This window comes from Drosophila kikkawai, chromosome 3L (assembly GCF_030179895.1).
Source record: "Drosophila kikkawai strain 14028-0561.14 chromosome 3L, DkikHiC1v2, whole genome shotgun sequence".
Lineage (NCBI taxonomy): Eukaryota > Metazoa > Arthropoda > Insecta > Diptera > Drosophilidae > Drosophila > Drosophila kikkawai.
The window spans coordinates 1213071-1229105 of record NC_091730.1 but is presented as its reverse complement, the minus strand read 5'-3'; positions in this window follow the sequence as shown (position 1 = coordinate 1229105).

Genomic DNA, 16035 nt, shown 5'->3' with positions numbered 1-16035 from the left:
CGCAATCAATCTGGCCCGGGCCGTTCGTATCTCAACTTTTGCGTTTTTCAATCTGAGCATTTTTACACAGGGGCTAAGTAAGTTCCAGGCGATGGTCGCCGCCCTCTACGCCCTCAGTTTCTGGTCGTAGTTCTTCTCGCTGGATGTCTTTTTGGCATCGCTGTCACTTTCGCTGGCAACAAGCTTTAAGAGGTGGAGCAGTGAAAGAAATATATTTATATAAATATAAATAATATATAATATATATATAGAGATATATAAACAAAGAAGATTCAGTACAAATTACTTGTATCTTAACTAAATTTTGTATTTAAATACGAAAGGTATTTCATGGTTTATTATAAAGGATCTCATTTATAATTTTCATATGTTTCATAAAACTTCAAGGCTCTTTTGTAGAGCCCTACAATTTCTCCCTGTGTAAACTCTGTCGAGGGCCAAAATAGTGGTATAAGCTGAGGAGGAGCGACCCCAGAGCTTGGCCCAGCGGGAGGCCTTTTTTCCTGATGTCACAAAAGGATTCACTTGATATTCATCAACATCAGTGTCTGTCAAACAGTCAGTCAGAGAGCAGTCATTCAATACCCACCGAACCCAGCGAAGGCCTGTTCCCTCTCCCCCCAAAAAAAACTGGCAACAACGTCCGTTACATACCGAAGTGTGCATGTCAAGTTTGGCCTGTCGACTGTGGGCTGGCTGGCTGTCTGTGGTCCCCCACCATTTTTCTGAGTGTAGTGTCCGTGTGGGTGGCTTGCAATTTGATGCAACACACAAGAATAGAATAGAGCAACGGAACGGAACACAAGAATTATACCAGTACGAGTTCCAGTACTCGTACGTATGCATAATGCCATTGGCGTTGGCGATACTAATCTGATTAGTGTCAGAACGGTATAAAAAAAGAGAGCAAAAACCTGCAGACGCAGTCGGAACAACAGGCATTGACAGGCGGCTTAGGCCAGTCGGATGGATATATATTTATGAGTGATAGAGTTGCTGCTCTCGTCGTCGTAGCCTGTCATTGAATGCTGCATAAATTTTGCAGCAGAACTAGTTCGCAGCGATTACGCTGGGCGATTGCAATTGCTATTGCAATTGCGAGGGCGAATCGAATTTCATGGAATAGAACTGGAACAGTAGGTGGGTACACTTGTGGAGTGCCTCTGGTATTTACTGGGATTTTATATAGATTTTGTTTATAGTGTTTTTTGTATATTAATTCTAGAAATTATACTCTTGCAGGATATTGTAATACCAGTCACAAGACATTTTTTACTCATATTTTTAAGTATTTAATTTCACTTCTTCATAAAAGCTTTAATGCTTAAAGATATCCTATATAAAAAACCTCCTAATCTTAACTGCAACTTTTATTTGCCAATGATAAAAAGCCTCACGCTGCGTTCAATTAAAAGGCATTTAAATCGGGGATAAGTTCCACCTTCCCCCTTAGTTTTCGGCAAGGACAACCGCTCCCCGTTGAGCTGCACCACCCCGGCCATCCCCTGTGGCAATCGTCTGGCCAGCGACAACAACTCCCACAACTCATTTCGCTGTGAGCGTCGTTTTAATTTAAAGGTATTTAAGGCGATCCATCATACGCGTATCGGTGAGAGAGACAGACAAGGGCCAGGAGGGAGACCTCACTCGGCTGCAACCTGATATGAGTGCGGCAATCTGTTGGGCAATCGCCGGGCCTGGCTTGTGCCTTACTTACCTCTCACACCCAGACACCACCCACTAGCACCCAGGGCATGCCTCCCCCTTTTTGGCAACAAGCACAACTCACCCATCACCCCGCGGCGCATTATATTGGCCTGTCACAAGGGAGCAATTCGACGTCGCTCATGCTCCTGCTCCGGCTCCGGCTCCTGCTGATCCGATCCTTAGACTGCAGTCCGATTCCAAAAAAGAAGCCGAAGCGGACGCATTAGTGGCGGGTCGGTTGCGTTTGACTTCCAACACTTCTGGGCAATTGTCCTTCGCGGGAAGTGAAACAGGAACAGAAGGCGGAACAAACGCCGGAACATAAAAATGACAGAAGAGTAAAGAAGGGATGCTCAAAAGCGCCGGCTTTGTCAGGAGTAGGGGGTGTGGGATGCACTGTAAAAAAATAGGACATTTTTTAGGATATATTGTATAGAAAACAAGGTTTATATTATGGAAAATATAATTTCGTTCATTTATTATTAATTTTGTAATACATTTTTCTTATGAGAATTTAATCAATCAAATTAAAAAATTAAATTTATAAATATCCGGAATAAAAATCTACAGTTTTCAAAGGCTCTTTAATATTTATTTTAATTTTTTTATGACAACTCTTCTTTTCTCTAAGCATTTTATATCCATTTTATATATTTTTAATATATCTTTTATTGATTATAACAACCTGAATTTTCTCTCCCTTACACCTTCTTTTTTACATCCTTTTCTCTCAGTGCAGGCGTTGACAAAAAGGCCTTTGCGTTTCATTTAGCAGCCCTGCAGTGCAGCCACCCTTGTCGTCGTCGATGCCTCGCTAGCCTCGTGTCGCCTTTTTCTCGCGGTCTTAAAACGATGATTAGGTTGTTATTTTAATTTGCCCATTGATATAGCCTCAGCCTGCCTGCCAGCCTGCCTGCCTGACTTGGTCCTTTGTGGGGTGGCTTGCTGGTGTTGTTGCCTTTGTCTCTTTGGCGAGGGTGAGGGTGCAGCATTGTCAGCGTATTTAGCAGTCACGCCAAAACCGAACCCGGCAGAGAATCCGGGGATCCGCAACGAGCTCAACTCATCTTGGGTTCAACTACGCGTAACGTGTCCGCAATTTGTCATCGATTTTGTATTGCCGCATTTCAGGCGTTTTCCGGGGTTGAGGTGGTTGCTTGAAGCGAAATGTTTTAAATTATACTAATTAATAAATTGACTTGGCAGTGAAATCATTTGGGCCAAATGTTGAATTTATTTAAAGGCATTTTCCATCTTGTTTTGTTGGAAAATTAAAATTAATTTTTGTAATCATTTTTAAATAAGGGAACATTTTTTATTCCAGTAAAAACTGTGTTATATTTAATAGAAATATATAATATAAGGTTTTGAACTTTTTTTCTTGTAGTTTGTACTTTTTAAAAGAGTTATTCCCAATTTTAGTACGGAGTTGGTTTTACATTTTGAAGTCTCAATATTTTATTTTGTATATTTTATTTCTTTTTCATATTTTTTGTAGTAAATTTATTAACAAACTAAGCACTTCATTTGGCACTTCATGCTCTCTAAATAACACTAATTAATAAATTGAATTGCCACGTCCAATTATTTTTCACAAATGTTGAAATAATTTGAACAACTTTTCAGCCAAGACGACGACCTTGAAGTAGAAAGTCCTTTCGTGTTTTGCCGCTTAAGCGAAAACTTTCTCGGTTTTATGGCACTTTCATAATCAGCGTAGTTTATTTAAATTTATTTGAATGAAGCAACAACAGACAATGACAGCGGGGAGAAGGACTTTGTGTGTGGGGGGCTACGCAGGCGGAAATTTCATGCCCGAACGAATTAAACGCGCCAAAGACACGAAAGGGTTGCAAGGACACGTGAAGAGGATTTCCCTGGAAATGGAGGAACAGCAGTGTTAATGCTCTCGCCGACAAGTGCCCCCGGGAGCTGCTGAATGCTGAGCTGAGGAAGGTCCTGCGGCCATGGAATGTCTGCGCCGTGAAAAGGAGTAAATTAAATGATTAATACGCTTCGACTGTTGCCGGGGACTGTTTAATTACCCCAACTCCCCGCTCCCGCCATTCGTTACGGTTTTACGCTTATCAGGCACAACTGTCAGCAGTCAGTTCAGTGTGCTCACCGCTCATTAGAAGATGAGAGTGTGTCCTGTGGACTATTCAAAAATCAGCCTTCTCCAGGATGAAATACATGGCAAATGGGCAAACAAAAGTGGAATTTCTCCAACTGCAAATCAGGAAAAGGGAAGGAGACACTACACACACACATACAGGATACTGGGACACTGGTCACAGGAACCGGAAGCTGACCAAGCTGGCCATAGAGTGGGGGTTTTCTTCTCCTTTTTTTTTTGTTTTGCGGATGACCAATGCCAACGTTGGTTGGCACAAAAGAGGACTCTCTGTGTGTGTAATTTAGTGGAACAAGTTTCTTCTATAGAGAAAGGGAAAAGGTGCTAGGACCTTGCTAAAGGTGAACTAGATCAGTTGCAAATTAAGATTTTAAAGTAGTTTCTTAGATATTTTATTTAATTTAGTAAATGTAAATTTCAAAAGAATACTAATTGTTAATATTTGAAACGTTTAAGCAAGCTATCAAATTTATTTAGGATAAATTTTTAATAATTGAAATATCCTTCTTTTCTGTTTTCTTTATTTGTTTTGTTAATCTTGTGAATTCCTGCAGCTTTAATTTAGACTTCCCTTCACTCTTGCCCAAATTTAATTAAATCTAAATGGAGACCATTAAAGAACCAGTTCCGCTTCATCTCGTGAAATCTGAAATCTGGCCAGAGCAGCATCATCGCAACTAAAAGCAGCTGGGAGAAAGGAAAAAACCAAACACGAGGCAGGCACGAGCAAAAACAAATACTAAAAATAAGCGGACACTCACACACAGTCCTAGCAATCCCCCCATATGTGCCTGTGTGTGTGTATGTTATCCTGTGGGTGCCCTGGTGTGTGTATTACAACACTGGCTTGGCTGTCAATGGCGGATGCTGTCGATGCTGACGACTGCCGCCGACTGCCGGCTGCCAAATACCGCTGATGATGACGAGAAATACAGACGAGGAATACAGGACGCAGCACAGGACGCAGCACAGGACGAGGCAAAAATGAGAACGAGGACGAAAGCGATCCTCATTTGTATTCCAGACGCGTGTTGCAATGCGAGCGCAGCACGGAATGCTAACGAAGCCTGCACCGCCCCCTCGCCCACCCCCCCGGCTCAACTCCCTCGTTGATGATGAAAGTGGGTGTGGTTGTGTGTGTGTGTAGGTCGGATATATAAAGGACGTTGCTCGGGCTAAAGTTTGGTTTTTGTATACAAAATTAAAGAGTCATGGCTAAAAACAGCTTTAAGTTGAGAGCTTGGGGCAGGGAGAAAAAATAGGGAAAATGCAGAGTGGAAAATGGTATTTTTTAGGACTGAAAAGTAATAATATACATATATTTTAAATTTATAAATTAATTAATTATATATACCTTTAATTTATGTGTTGGACTTAATATATATTAAATAAATATCTTCATTTACATATAAAAATGGTAAATTGTATTAATTTCCTTGAAAAAAGGAATTAATTTTTATTATTTCTTATTATTTTTCTTTTATTTTACCAATCAATTTTCACAGTCTCCTATTTTCTTCAGTGCTACATTTACTTTTTTTTGGAATGGTAACAAGGGGCCATGGCCAAGAAAGACAGAAGACAGAGAGTCCTGGCCCCGAAGGACCTCTAGCTAATTGAAAACAGTTATGTGCGTCATATTTCTTGAAAACCAAAGAGCTCGTTGTCTGCTTTTGACAGGCGAGCGAAAGACTTTCGCCAAGTTTCGGGATTTCTATATAGTATTTTTTTTTGCTCTCTTGTCTTGCCCATTCTCGCTATTAGCCTTTTCCTTTGTTTTGCTACTTTATGGCCGAAAACGGCCATTTTGTGCCGCCGTTTCTTTGAGCGAGCGAGCTGCCACTTAAAGTCTTTCGCGCGGAGTCTGCGCAGAGCTGGAAAACGGACTTTTATTGGTCTTATCTAAGCAAATGGATCTCCTGAAGCTCGCGCCAAAACAAAAATCAGCTGATTCCCAAGCACTCGCATATATACCTATATATATCAGGAATGGAATGGCTCAGAGCTCGTAACTCGTAACTCACATTCAAATGCAAAACTCGTGCGAACATTTTGCGCCACTCTCGCTCTCTCTCACTCGCTGTCCTTGCTGCACATCCTTGTTGCGGGGTGGCGGTGACGTCACATATATCCCCCCCAACACCCCTTTGTCGAAGTCGATTTGTAATTCAAAATTTGTTTTCGAATAGATTTGCCACTGTTTTGGCGAGGCAGGAAGGGGGGCCGTCGAGGTTGTTGCTGCCGGAATTTCAAATTTGCTTATGAACCCATCTCGTTCGCTCACGCGGCGTATACTTGATATGTTTATCTCGCTTTCCATTTTTATGCAACAGTAAAAGCCGTAAAAATTCAACAGTGTGTTTGGAACTTAAAAAAAAAAAAGAATATGGGAAGGGATACAAAAAAAAGGATATAAAGAAATCCTCACATATGTCTGAGGGGGGGAGAGAAATTTTAGGGCTTGTCAGGACTGGCGGGTTATCCTTTTTTAGAAGAGGTAATATAAAAATTATATAATATAAAACAATATCTACCGAAATTAAGTTTAAATTAATTATTTTTTGTATTTATTTGACTTTAAAATATGAAGTTTTCAAAGTATAAAGAAACTGTTGTCTTTAAGCCCTGTTAAATATTTTTAAAATATTTACATTTTCAATAAACTTTGATTCTTTTGTAACCCTTTTTTCCTAAAGTTATTCTTTCACTCCTTAAATATATTTGGCATCTCTGAAGCGTGTTCCACTGTAGCTTAGTGTGTGTGGGTGTGTGTGTCTGCTCCTCCGAGGAAGGGCAAGGTTACGCGACACGCGATGACGCTGCTCCTCCGACTCATAAACTAATTTATGATTATTACACGAGAACTGATTTTTTTATGCCCCCGCTTCATGCACAGGGTGAACGTGAACCCCTGGAGAAAGAGTTTTCCTGCTCCTCCTTACTTTCCATTTCACATCTCTCTCCGGCGGGACTGTTATCCTTGGCGCGTTGAGGTAGATCACGAAAAAGTTTTTATTACAGCAAATTCTCTTTCAGCTCATTTGTTACTTTTTTTCCTTTCACACACATACACACACACTCTGTTGGCTTTTGTTTATTGTGCAATTTTATGAGATGCCATAATTTGTTGTTAATATCGGAACATCGGCGGAGGCTCGTCTGCTCTGTCGCCGTCGCCGTTGCCGTCTCGGTAGCTCGAGAGAAGCTCATCAGTGATGCAGACGAGCATGTGACCCAGTGATACTGAAAGTTTTTATGCATTTTGCTGCTGAATGAGGAGATGTCGATGGAGACGTCGGATGGCGTCAAGGGATGGGAAGCCGGAGGAGGATATGGTGCAGCCTTGCTCTTGACCTTAGACATTTGCATGGGAAGTGTTCGGCTTAAAGAGGCTCGACTTTGATGGGTAGGAGAAAACAACTTGGAAGTGGAGTTAGGAAACTAAGTATTTGGGAAATACTTTAAGAAACTTCTTTAAAATTTAAGAAATATCTTGATTTTTATAGTGGCCATATCTAAGAGAAGGTTGTTAACTTTGCAGAGAACCAGCTTTAGTTTATGAGATTCCCATTCTAAATTTGGAGAGAGACCAGTTTAACTTCCTGAGAATCGCATAGAAAGGTCGTGATTTTTGTAAGTCTTTTAAAAAAGCATAAATATTGGTATTATATAATAGTATAATTATTATGAATAGGAGTTCTTTTTGATTTTGAATTTGTATATTGGCTAAAAATATAACTTTTTCTCGGTGTAAAGAAAAAACGTAGAAAAAATATTTAGAAACTAGAAGTAAAGTCCTTCTCATGTTTTCTTTTACCACAAAATTCAAAAAACTCAAACGCAATGCAATCAGCAAACTTAACAAATTTTCCGACAAACCGCCGGCATAACTTTCCGCCAACTATAAGGCGACTGCTGCTGCTCGCAGGACCTCATCGATCATAATTTCCAACTGGCTGTGATTTGTACCACCAAGTCCTTGAAGGAAGATGGAGAGACCGTAGCGAAAGAATCCCTGCAGAAGAGACGAAGGGAGAGAGACCGTGTAAAAGGCGACAGCAGCCACAGCAGCAGCAGGAAAGCGGAAAATGTTAAAATAACGCGCTAACTTGGTTACCAAGTTTGCGCATTTTTCACTCGGTTCGCTTTTACTCCTCCAGCTCTCCGCTTTCCCTGGACAGCCAGCGATTCGACTCGCATCGAGGAAAACCCCGGAGGAGGACTATGTGGGGGCGGGCCAGTTTTCCCTCTTTTTTTTTTTTGTGCAATGTGGGCAAAAGTTTGCCGCTGCTGCCAGAGCGTTTATGCAAATTAGGTGCAAACGCATGCACAGACAGCAGCGCCAGCGAGGAAAGAGATAGACAGACATTATCCTGGCGTAACTTTCACTGCAGACAAGGTCTGCCAGGACTAGTCTTTCAGCAGCGATTTGTAAGAACCGAGCGAGAGTGAAGTGAGATCAGAAATCGCCCGGGCAGCCTCCATTTATTCGCCCCTTTTGAATGGGATCAACTGAGGCCTCGCCATCAAAGGAAATCTATTACCCATTCCTTATTGCTTTCTGCAGTTATTTCAATTTCAGTTAACCACAAATCAGGAGTGAATATATATTAACAAGCGAGGGTAAAATGATGGGTATCAAAATTTGGAAAAAATAAGTTATAAAATAAAGTAGAGTAGAAAAATAAGTAACAATATATAGGACTGTTCTTTAATTTTTATAAAATTGATTTTGCTTTGGGATATTAAAAGAGCTCTTTATTACTACATAGCAATATTCAGTTTTATGATTATATTATATATTTTTAACATATTCCCTTTAACATATATGTTGATTATTTGTAATAAGTGAGCTTAATTTATTTTCTTTTAAAGATAGTTTTACCTGGACAATACTTTTTTTAGCATTTCTTAATCCCAGTTAAATCCTTTTATAATTTCTCCCACAAAACCCTTATTATTTTGTTGCCAATTGTATATATATTTATAAGTTTTTGTGTGGGTGCCTCGAATTGCATTTCGCTCACTCTATGTCCGCATATCAATTCATCATAAAATGAGATTTATGACAAAAACAAAGGCCTTATCGCAGACAGTATTTATGTAGACAGGTTGCAATGACTGACCCCTGTGCCCCTCTGCCTTCTGCTTTGCCTCCTTTTGCCACCAATGGAGACATCCTGACAGACAGGCACGCCAACATTCACACGATAAAATGACAAAACCCAGACACACACAAACACACACACACGTCCTTCGATGGCTCTTTAAAGCGGTGATAAATCGATGAGGGTTTAAATTTTGAAGCTATTTTGCAGCTAGGCAAGCAGCCACATCAAGCATACGCCCCGTGGCGGCCCCAAAAGCTTTAATTAACTTAATAGAAGAAGAGGCGAAAATTATCAAAAGAAAGGCCGGGCTAAGGTGAGCTAGAGTTAGAGGAAGCAGAGGAGGGTGACTTTACATACCTCTGCACCTCAATGCCCAACTAGCAATTATTTATTATTTCGGCGTTGCTTTTGTTTCCACCAAAAAAAAGGACGTGCTGAATAAGGAATAAGGAGCTGGGGAGCCGGGGAAGCGGAACACAAACACAAGAAAGAAAGGCAAAACTGAGGAATGAGGGGGACGAGGATGTGGGCTGTGGCAATACGCATGCGTCCGATATCCTGTTGCTGTGGCAACCCCCACATGGACGCACACACACACACACACTCGCGCAGGAAGGACACCCAACGCAATATTTGAATATTCACGCATACCATAAACTAAATACAGGCGGCGGCGGGGTGCAAATACGCGCTGGCTGGCTGGCAGAGCTCCCTTTTCCTGCGCTGCCAGGACTCTTCGGTTTGTATTTGTTTGTTATTTGTCGCTCGTGTGCGTGTATCTGTGCTTTGGATGTCCTTTCAACCCCCGAAGCAACCAGCGCACGTTCGTCTGGGCTCCAACTCTGCCCCCTCCACCCCCCTATCTTTTCTCCTTCTCCCTTGCTTTTCGGAAAAGGTATATTTAGAGTCCCAGAGGGGGGGTGCCGCTCTCCGATGTTGCCATTTTGTGCCGGAGATTCCTTGGACATTGTCGCCAAATAGAAAAAATACTGTGCGTGTGAAGGATATACAAATGTGGGCAAATGTACACAGGAGAGAAATCGAAGGCTTGGGGTATCCTTAGAAATGTATTGTTAATTAATTTCAGTATTTTTGAAGGTCATTTAAACCTTACCTCAAATAAGTTTATAGTCTCTTTTACAATTTAAAATATTTAAAAACAAATTCTGAATGATTTATTTGTCCATTTATCACAGGTTTTATATTATTTCAATTTTATAAATGTCAATTGATGCTCACAGAAATTATTTTTTTATTTAAAAAATAAGTACAAATCACTTTCAATTAATTTAAAAATATATTTGCCACAATTAACCATTTGCCACTCATTAAAATGAATATAAAATGGTTTTAAATTAATGTTATAGTCTCGCATTTCTTCCTGTGTTTATGTTGTACCGATTTCAATCTTGTATATATATCTCTGGTTTCATTTTCCATTTCCATATGTGCAATTTCTATTAATTGCCGCTACATTTTGATTAGAGTATTTGATTTCTTGTTTTGTTGTCGCCCATCAATCTGGCAATTGTAAATCATTTCTTTTTTCTGTTTGCCACGCATTTTTATCGATTTGTGCGCCACAAAAAAAAAAGTAGCAATAAAAAAACGAATCAGAAAACATGCAAATAAGTCGATACTATAGGCCTCCGGGGAGCTTGTGCAAAAGGGTTAGGATTGACGGCATTTCGAAGGACGCAGACACAGGACATGGATAGGCTGGTCGAAATGTGTGCAGATTTCTATCTGCATATGTATATTCATATGCCGTGTGTGTGTGTGTCCACAAAATATGTGTTGGACACAAAGGATACAGGGGCTGACAAGTAATGGGGATTTTTTTTTTAAATTAGAGAGTTTATGGGAGAGACTTTTATAATATAAATAGGATATAAATAAGCTTGTTTTATTTATCATCTTAATAGTTATTATCAAATCCCTGTCAACACTCTGAATTCACTGAACTAACACCTCCCCAGGCATTCTGATTTTATCGTTAGGAACATTCCGCTCCCCCAATAATTTCCCCGCCCATGTTATTAGCCAATCGGTCGGTTATAAACTCGCATATTTCAAGTGCCGGGGCATACATAACCACATCAGCACACACGCAATCCATAACGGCCACCCCGCAAAAGGATTTTCCAGGACAGACCAGGGCGGCCCACCCTGCCGTGCTACCTTGTATTTCGTTATCAATAAAGCGAAATTTAGTTTTGATTTCGTGTTTGTTGTTGTTATTGAAATTCATTGAACCAATTTTAATATTTTATTTGTTGCAGCACGCACACACAGGACGAAGGACACCCGACTAACGGCATGTGCAACCCTTTATGTGTGTGTGGGTATATTTTGCATGCGTATGTTCATTTATACTCGAGTGTGTGTGCGGGCACGTGTATGTGTGACTATTTCCGGTGGACGCCATTGTCGTTGCTCTTGTTCTCTCTCGTGTTTCTTTCTTTTTTCTGTCATAATAGCGGCCTCTGTTTTTACTCTCTCTCTCCACCTTTTTTCGCTCAGTGTACGGATGTATATGTGTGTTGTTTCTTGTGGCCTTTGTTTTTGTCCAGTTTCGTTGTTGTTTTTGCGCAACGTAACGAAATTTGAATATTTTTTTTTTTTTGTTTTGTGCCCAGCAAATGGATTTTTTTCCACAGATTTTCGATGCCTTTTTTCCTGGCCCTTGTGTCTCTCTTTGGTACCCGTTATTTAAGCCCAGTTTAGGGGTATATTGGAATTGGGTGAAATTATATGAATTTTTTATACCCTTGCAGGGTATTATAATTTCAGTCAGAAGTTTGCAACGCAATGAAGGAGACCTTTCCGACCCTATAAAGTATATATATTCTTGATCAGTATCAACAGGGGAATCTTTCTAGACATGTCCGGAAGAAATCGATTTTTTTGCCATTTTTGCAAAATTTTATAAGGGGTTACATCATTAAAATTTTGGATTTTGATAAAAAATTGAATTTTCAAAATTTTTAAATGAAGTATGCAGATTTATTAGCTGTAGAAAATCTTGTACAGAACAGTTTTCCGATTTAAAATTAATGTTCTTTTGGCCGAGTTATGATATTTTTAATTTAAAAAATATCAAGAAGTTTTTTAATATAAAAAATCTGATTTTATAATACAAAATAATATTTTTCTAAGTCAAGGAATCATTTCCGACCCCATAAACCATATATATTCTTGATCAGCATTAACATGCGAATCGTTCTAGATATCTCCGGAAGAAATCAATTTTTTGGCCATTTTTGCAAAATTTTATAACTCATTAAAATTAGCGAAAATGCCCAAAAATTTTGATTTCTTAAAATTTTAAATTTGGTATGCAGTTTTTTTTTAATTAATAAAAACTAACACAAAACTGCTTTCCGAATCGAAATTAATGCATTTTTGGCTTAGTTAAGATATATTTTAATTGTCACCTGCAAGGGTATACAAACTTTGGCTGGCCAAAGTTAGCTTTCTTTCTTGTTTATCTTGAAAAGTAATATATAAAATGTGTTTATATTTTAATCTATTTATTATTATTAATTAATAGTATCTTTTCAGGCGGAAATTCCTCATATTTGCTCATATTTGGTAGTAACTTTTTACCTTAATAGTTAAAACAAAAACAAACAGAAAAGATACCAATCGCAGAGTATTCCATAGTTGGTACTCTTATGGACAGTCACCCTTCTTCTTGTTTCACTCTTTATCTGTTTGTGTGTGAGTGAGTTTTGTGCTCGTATCGCTTTGTTCGCCTCGCTTATGATACCGTTATGATGTATTTTATTGCCACAACAAAACCAAAGCAACGCCACTGCCACTGCCACTGCCCCGCCCACATTTCCACGCCGCCCCTCCCGCAAAACGGAAACCGGCGACATTGTAAATTTTCTCTGGCCTTTTTTTCCATACCCATTTTTTTCCTCCTCACTCCCAGGGCCATTATAGAAATTCTGTTATTCCTATTCGGTTTTTGTATTTTTTCGGTTCCCTTTTCTTTTTTTTTGTTTTTTTTTTCGTGGATCCATGGTCCAAGGTAGAGTCTTTTTGTAATTGTTGTTGTCTTTGTGATTTGATTTAATGTTGATAACAATAACAGCAACAGCAACGGCAAGCAAACAAATACATGTATAAATAACCCCAAAACTTTAGGGAAAAATATTCCTAAAAAAATATACCATACATATATTTGGGAATAAAAAAAGGGAAAAGGAAAAAGGAGGAAACGCAAAACTTTCTTTCCAGTTCATTGGGAAAAGTTGGCGGTGAAGGGTTGACTTTTATAGTTCTGTCCTGATTCACTTTGATGGCCCTAATAACCGAAGCTTAATGAGCATAACAAGTGGCTTGTCGGCAAGGATTAAGCACCGCAGGACATATATTCGCAGGGTGTGTGTGTGTGTTTATACTTCGCTTTCTTTCGGAGCGGTGCGTGCTCGCTAAGTCAAGTTGTACATTTTTATTATTTATTATTTGACATTCAGCGGTTTCTCGTGTGGCTTACCCACAGTTCCTCGTAAACACGCAAATAGTTTGATTTACAAAAGTAAACAAAAAACCCATGTTCTAAGACTAATGAAATCTGGGTTTTTGTTTTTTTCTTCTAACGAAAGTTGGAAAATAAAAAGGTCTTTAATCAATGTCAACGAGAGGCAGTTTATTTATTTTAAATTTAATCTGGGAAAACGGTTTATAAAAGTGTATATTTGAAGGGTTTATTTAATGGTAATATTTTCCCATCGTCTTCTTTTTGTATATAGCGATACAGGTAACTCATTTTATTTCCCATTTCTCCTGAAAATATTTTTAGGGGATTTTATTTATAAGAGAGAGAGTTTATGATATATTTTATAAGTGCTTATTCCTAATTATTTATTATTAGAACAATAATTTAATTCTAAAATAATTATTATTAATCCATAATTATTACTGCCAAACCCTTAAGTTTAACAGTTTCATTCTTTATATTTTCCTTCTTTCTAAAGTTGAATTATCCCCCAAAAACACTTCAAACTCTTAAAGACCCTTTTCTTTCCTAAAACAGCAACCAAAACTTTTAAGTCTCAAATCCCCTTTGTTGTACAAAAATCCCATAAAATCAGCTAATTTAACGAATTGAGCGCACATGGGTTAAGGGCGCCTTAAAGCAGCCGCAATTCACATCCTGCTGCATTTTGCTAACCAAAAAAAAGAAAAAGAAGAGAGAGTGGGGTAAAAGAGAGACTCATTTGTTTCAGTGTGTTTGTGTGTGCAACAAAGCAGTAGACAATGCGTAAGGATGCCCGAAAAGGATATGCGAGAGACTCCATGCACAGACAGCCGAGAGACAGACAGCACACGCACACATACATTTAAAATTATGCAAATTTTATTACGCAAACTGCTGCGTCCGTCGCTCCTTCTCCTGCTCCTCCTCCTCGCCTGCCTTCGTCCTTGCTGCAGGAAGCCCGAGTCTTACACTCGCAGTCGATGGGAGCGCTCGCTTCATACAGCAAAAAAGGACCTTACACCCGGAGAGTCAGAATGCAATAAGCAATTGCAGGACACTCACTACACACAGTGCAGGATCAAGGCAAGTAAGCAGGGGCGTGGGGGGGTACAACAACAAAGCCTGCTTCGGGCTTTTCTTTTTTCAGTTTTTTTTTTTCATGCTCCTTTAAATGAAGAGCAAAGCTTTCATTACGGGCAACAATGTTAAAATTATTGAGCACAAGCCAAAGCCGAAGAACTCCAACAAAAAGCAAAGCAAAGGCAAGAATTCCCTCAAGTACACCGAGAAAAATAATAGGAATAACGTAAATAAAAACGAATTATATTTGTACCTTAAAATCATCAAACCATTTATACTGATAAGTAAATGCCTAAATTAAAGGATTAGGATTATTTTAATAAGTTGTAAACAGAATATAAAGCTTTTTTTTATTTTAAGCTAAAACCCTTTAGGAATTCTAATGGAAAAAAGCTGTAGAGCACTGATGTTGAGGATCCCCAGTGCATTTTTGGCGTTCTGTTATTATTAGGTTCTTGATTAAGCTATTCAATTCTATTTTCGTAAAGTTATAATATAAATTTTAAGCAGTTCCTTATTCTTCTTCTCCGTGTACCACACAAAATGCACTTATTATCTGAAAAGCAACGCAGTCAGCGTGAAAATCGTCAAGGCGGCTTTTCGTTCCGTTTAGTTTTCCCTCTCATTGTTGTTGTTCTTGTTACTTTTTGATGTTGTTGTTGTTGTTTTTGTCGAGTTGCCGCTGTGAAAAATTACCAAACGGAAATGCGCCTACAAGGCCGACGCTTGCCCAAAGGAGTTTTTCCTACTTTTCACAGCAAAGAAGGAGCCAAGCAGCAGGAGAGCAGCAGCGCGCCAAGCGTATCCTGCGAATCCTGCGGAGCGGAGCTTCCGACAAACCGACTAACCCAAAAATCAAATCGCTTAGCAAGCGCGCCAAACATTTTGGGAGAGGAAAACCGGAGAAAAACCGAAGAAAATCGTAGGAAATCGTGTAGGAAAACCCAAAAAGTGACAAAGAGAGAGCGGCGGCGCCAAAAGCCGGTGGAGCAGGCGGTGGCGCCACCTATCGGCCATCGCCTCATGATAGCAGCCATTTTGTTTAGTGTCGTCCCGCTTGCACTGAAGCGGTGGCCATAGCCCTATCTCGCTCCTTCCAGCCACCTGATCACTGCGTCTGCGCTGCGCTCTGGCAACGCCCACTCTCTGAGTGGCGAGTGTGCGCACTGGAAGCGGCTGAGCGCATACGGCGGGCAACGCCCACAGGACGGACGGTGGTGCAAGGGAGACGGCCATAGCCGGTGCCGGTACTTCCAGTGCACTGGAAGGCTCCAAAGAGCACAAGAGGTGCTCAAACTCTCGGTCTCGCTCTTGCTACCTCGCAGAGCAAGCGAGAACCCTGCGATTTTCAACATTTTCAAAGCTTTTGCGAATGTGTTGGTTTTGTTCCATTTGAAAGTAGCGCCAAAAGAACCAAGTTTTTTAACCAAGGAATATTGAAAATTTAGAAAACTTAAATAGAAGAATTTTACAAAATTATTCAGGGTTTCTATGGACTTCTTGATCCAAGA